Source organism: Prinia subflava, chromosome 5 (assembly GCF_021018805.1).
Source record: "Prinia subflava isolate CZ2003 ecotype Zambia chromosome 5, Cam_Psub_1.2, whole genome shotgun sequence".
In the NCBI taxonomy this organism is placed as follows: Eukaryota; Metazoa; Chordata; class Aves; order Passeriformes; family Cisticolidae; genus Prinia; species Prinia subflava.
In genome coordinates this window covers 5,724,445-5,730,444 of record NC_086251.1, presented here as the reverse complement: position 1 = coordinate 5,730,444, position 6,000 = coordinate 5,724,445, and positions in this window count along the sequence as shown.

The following is a 6,000-nucleotide window of genomic DNA, read 5'->3' as shown; positions in this document are numbered from 1 at the left end:
TTTTGCCTGAAGCAAGGGATGCTTCCTGTGCTTAAGACAAGCAGCAACCTGCAGTCAGAAGGAAGAAGGGACTGAATTCACTCCAAAAGTATTTCTCCAGGGTCTTTTTTCAAGGTAAGCCTGCTTCTGTAGGAGGTAGATGGGGCAACAGGGTTCAGCATTCTGAACACTGAAACTGAAATAACTTCTGCATTTTTGTTGCCTTTCTAGTCTGTGGAACTCAGATAAATGTATTATGTCTCTGGTGCTCCCTTTTGAGCCTGAAAAATCAGCCAATAAGAGCTAATATTCTGAGGTAGGAAGCCATAAAAATGAGGGAGAATGTTTTTAACATTACCTTGTGCCTGTGGTGTTTTTAACACTACCTGTGTTCTAATGGTGACTAAATGCCAAGGATATTGGCATTTATTATCTAAAACATATATTTAAGTAGCAGAATTATGGGTATTAAAAGAGGAGTAGGTGAATGAAAGTAAAATTTAGTAAATAGACATCAGCTTATAGTTTATTGATTTTGTGGTTTTCAACATTGCTAGATTATTTGTTGTTCTGTAGATGGTTCCTGCCTTGGGAACTTGGACTTAAAGGTTTTTAATTGGCATGGTTTGAAGAAATGCTGTTGAAACCAAGAGCAAGGAGATAAGATTTTTTTTTTCATTTGAATGACATCTGAACAACCAGTTCATCGCTATTGCAAACTATTGGTTGAGAGGTCAGAAAGTAGTAGAGAGCTTGTCCTAGCTGCAGGAAAAGCCTGTTAAAGGTAGGAAAAAAATACCTGGAATGTACAGAGCTGCCTCTGAAAAAAAACTGGTAACACCTAAAAAATGTTTGAGCATCATCATCCCTTCCTTATACTGAAACTATTCCTAGCTGGGAACCCTCCAGCCTAAGCAATGTGTCATTAGGTTGTGGGGTATAATTTACAGTCCTTGATGGAGTACAGCAGAGCATGGATTTGGCAGAGCTGCTGGAGCTGTGGAGGGAAGGCACTTGCTGAGCCTGGAAGTGCAGGGCAGAGCATCTACAACTTTCTCTTTGCACACTAATGGTGCTAATACTTGAATGCAGGTCCATTTTGCTCTTGGAAAAGGAATAATATGTGCTCATAAAACAAAACCACCTTCTGGTTAGGGGAGTAACTGCAGTCAGTAAACTTTTGGAAAAAAGTCTTGTCAAGTCTGTGAAGAGTGAAATCAAAGTACTTGGTTATCTCTTCTTTTCCCAAGGAAAGGTGTGAACCGAGCAGTGCCTGGAGGGAAATTGTGCTCTGGACAGGCTGTAGAGTGGCTGGGGGAGGTTGCCTGGGAAAGGGCATCTGTGCCCAATGCTGAGGCAGGGGCTGGTGGCCAGGAGAGCCTTGGTGCCAGCAGTGGTTGTGTAATGTTGTGCTGTCTCTGCAGCTGGCGCTGCCAGGCGCTGGATCAGCTCATGCACTTGGATGTAGTTGCTGCAGCTTGATTCCACTCAGTAGAAATAGTTGAGGATATTCCTGCCAAATTCCCAGTAAGGAGTCATCAGTTCTGCCTCTGTCACTTGGGGAGCATGAATGAGTAACTCCTAAGTCATTAATCTAGGGCAGCTTCCAAGAATCCTGTGTACCCGAGTCTGGAATACATTGTGACCCGATTTGTTATCCAGGGACAGCAAAGACTCTGAAGTGGTGTTTACCCAGGGGGTGGCCATGCTGCACTTCAGACTCCAAAAGAAAACCACAGCAGGAGAGGGTAGCAGGGAGCAAGGGAAGTGCAAGCAAGGCCCCAGAGGAGCAGGGAAACTGGAAAGGGACAGTGGTGGCCACATGCTGTGCACTGGTGGGCAGGCCGGCACAGCAGCCTGTGGCTTTGGGGGGCTATGGAAGCTGCTGCTGCTTTTGGCAGTGCCACTTGACATCATTTTAAACTGGAATTCTGCATAAGCAGTTTGAAATGTGAGGTTATCTTCCATGGGCTGGTTCTTTACATCTGGTAAAACCTTGTATTTTGGTTGATAGGATTTGGTGGTAGAGGGGGGCTTTCTTGAGTTCCAGAGAGAACCATGAAAGGAGGGATAAATAAAGGAAACAAGTGTTGCTGCTAGGGAATGTGAAGCACAACAACCTAGATAAAGGTGATCCTAATTGAGGAGGAGGATTGGTATTTAATTAAAACTACTCCTAAAACACAGGCTCTTAGCAGTAAAAGAAATAATAGCAGGACATGAGTAATTCTTCTCAGGGGGAATGTCGGAGACAAAATTACACTAATGTAGTAATAAGAGGGGCCTGTGTGCAATTGCTCAGAGGAATAGGAACAGGGCACAGTGACTTTTCACTGCTAAGAAGTTCAGATGTGGTTCAAGTGAAAAGGGACCCGCGCTGGTTAAAGCACATGCTCCTCAGGCCACTTCCAAAGGTAGAGCTCTCTGAGTTCCTGAGCTGGATGTTCTTGCTGCACTTAGCAATCCCAGCACAGAGACTAAGCTCCTCCTCTGCTTTAGCAAATGATGGCAAGTTCTCTGTGTCACTTGCACTCCTGCTGCTCAGTCAGGATGTTTTCAGTGAAATAAAAATAAATATTTCAGACCCAGACTTAGGACAACTGTGCCATGTGTCATACATCTGAAGGCAGGAAAGGACATTAAACCAGCTTTTGTTTCCTTATTTCCCTCCCACTCCTCATTTTCAATCATCTTAGAGTTATGTCTGCGTTCCTCAAGCTGTGATGCCCATTCTGGAGAGGTGGTTAAATAGCATGAACTCATTAATCACTCTTGACTCAGTAACAGCCAGTGAGATAACATTGTTTCTTCTCCATAGCTGCCTTGCATAATGCTACATTTCAGCTTTGGTTACTCCTTCAATTTCATACTTTTCATTTCTGTGACATCCATCTGTTTATCAGACAAAGTTAGGGAGATGGAAATAATCCCAGAATACAAAATGGAAAACTCAAACAAGTGAGGCTGGATGGGGTTTGGAGGAGCCTGGTCTATTGGACGGTTCCCTGCCCATGGAAGGGGGTTGGAACTCAATGATCTTTAAGGTCTCTTCCAACCCGAACTATTCTGTGATTTCTGTGATTCTATGAGTATATAAAGGGGATTTAATGAAGAATAGAGGCACTGGGACACTGGAATGAGAACTGCTGTTGCAGTGAGAGAAGATCCTGGATACCTGGGGACCAGGAAAGCAGGTAGTAGAATTTTTTCCTTTTGTGTTCTTCTTCCTTTCCTCCTCCTCTTACCCCATCTGTGAAAACAACCAACTAATCACCCACAGCTCCCCCCTAGAACCCCCAAGTTTAGTCAAAGGAAAGAATAAGGTGATGGTGGTAGGTGTGGAAGGTAATTTGTAACCTGCTCTGAAGAATCAATGTAGTCAGACTGTGGCTTTGAGCAGTGTCATTTTTGGTCTAGACCCAGCTGAGGCACTGCAGCAGCACCCCCTGGCCAGGGGCAGGTGGCCTGTTGATATGGCATAGAGAGAGTGTATAGAAAAGATGGTGTAGTTGTTAAAATGAAACATGGCATTGCAAACTGGAAAGTAAATGTACTCAGCAGCTTCAGCAGAGCTACTGACTCCATGAACTGATAATGTCAACTGGATGGCTCTGAGCTCCGTTGTTTGTCCCTGAGAACTGGTTAAATAGGACAGTCTGCAGGGTCAGTGTTGCCTCATTGATGGCCTTCTAGTTTTTTGACTTTGTTCCCTGCCAAGTGTTGTGGGAATCTTTTTATCCCACCTGCATCAACCTTTGAGTTTTCTAGATCTGTGACTTTTCAAGGCACAGAAGGAGCTGAGGGTCCTCACAGCACAGCTGGAGAGCTGTGCTTAGATGGGGAGAAGCAGCATGCAAGTTTGTCCTTAATCTGGGCCAGGAACACAGGAGTTAACATGTAGTGGCCAGAAGGCACTACACAGATCCTAAATTAACCAAGAACAGGATAATTTGGCTTAAAAAAACCATCTGGGTCTTGATTCAGTGCTCATTAAAATTCATAGTAGCCTTATGATTGGCTTCTGGAAGAATTAAGCAGGGTGTTACACTTCATAATGAGTACTTTGGGCCTTGGCCAAGAAAGTACATCACTGCATACAATAATGCTAGAAATTAACTTCTTTCCTGTAACATCCAGCTTAGAATGGGGATCTTTCTAGCACTTGTGGGAGTCAGTGAAAAAGCTCTGGTTTCAAGGGATTTTGGATTGCGTCCCAAGAACAGATGTTACAGCTGACTTTGGGAACAAGTCTCTCTGTGCAAGTTGTCTCTGAGCTGGTCGTGCTGCAGCAAGCTGTCCACTTTGGGGACACTCAGAATCCGCAGCCATCAGAGCTCCTGAGTGTGCAGGGAAAGGGGGAAAGTCAGACTGCAAACCTGGCGCTGGGATGGAATAACTGGGCCCCAAAAGGAAAAACGCCTGTGTTTATTTCATTAGAAACCTGAATGTATTAACTAACAGCACAAATAGCTTAGAATCTTGTGACACCTCATCAACCATGAGAGGATAGCAGTAAACAAAATGCTTCTGTCTGTGACTGTTGCTAAGAAAACCTCCTGATTTCTGCCTCTTTTTTATAGAATACTGTTTGGTGTTAAACACAAAAAATACTAATTCTGCTTGCTCCCAAACCAGAAATTTGCAAAGCTCTTTGGGCTTTTGTGTTCTCTTTTAAGTTCTAAATATGTTGTCCCAAAGCATCTTGAAACAGCAGCCTGGGTGACATGAAGCTGAGCCAATGAGCTATTTAGGGAATATTTCCTTTTATTCATTTAAGGATATGTTTTTAAAAGAGCCTCTTAGAACTTGGTCTCACCTGAATTTTCTGGCTGCTCCTAACCTGTGGTCTGGGATCACCTTCAGTGGTCTGTGGCTGTGCTTAGACTGGGACTGCTGCCTGTGGAAAGAAGAAAATGAAGGAATTTTCCACATAAATAGTCAGGTATTTCTGTAGGGCACTTTTGGGCACAACTGTTACACAGGCTTTCAGTTTTCCTTAAAATCTGAAGAACTAAATAAGAAAATGGTCATTTAAAGTGTTAACAAGCTTTTTTTCCCCCTCCCAAAGGTCATATGTGGAAATGAACTAGTTAATGAACCATCTTTTATCTTTTTAAATGATCTATATTTTGTGCTGGAATGTATTTTTTACAATTCATTTATTTACAGAATTTATTTGCCAACTCAGAAAGCACATGAACAAGAAAAGGAGGTTTTTTGAATTAGCAGTTTGAAGAATGGTGATTAAGTAGAAGATTAATTGAAGTTTTTCAGGTATTTTTACAATGCTAGCCTCAGAATCTCTAAATGTGCAGATTAGGAAACATTACATCTTATTTACATCTTAAATGGTTATGTCTTATGTTGCTCTTTTCTTCTTTAAGGATGGTAGAGATTTTCTTTAATCTTTATATATATACACACACGTGTCTATCAGTGGACTGGTTTCTGGTGTCACATTGAAGAGGATTCTGGTTGAGTTGTTCCACCATGGTTTCCCTCTCTCAGCAGCCAGCAGGATGGAGACTCCTTCCAAAGGACGGGCATTTGCTCTGCCAAGTGCCAGCAGGTCCATGTGCTCAGCTAGGCTGTGACTACTCAGCTTGGCCTCCCGTTATCGTAGGGTAGGGCTGTGGTAGAAAAATGTTCCTACAGTACTGGAGACAGCTGGCATATTCCAGTCCTCCCTAATGTGCATTGCCTGATTGTGTGCATGCTTTAGTTCCTTATTGTGGAATCTGACAGCCTTAATATTTGCACGCATGTTTTGGGTAGTTTGGAAACTTGTTCTTAAGGGAGACAAATGGTAGTTGGAACTTCACTGTGTGCCCACTAGTCTGTGGTGTGCTGAAACTGCTACCTCAGAACAACCAGCACCTCCTTCTGTCTTGGGCAGTATTCAGGCCATTAAAAATTCCAGCCTAAATGAAGGCTGAGGATAAAAAAAAGTAATACTTCTATAACTACTATCAGGAAAGGCCAAAACTCACTCTTGGGGGAGGTAGGAATTAACTTGTTCCT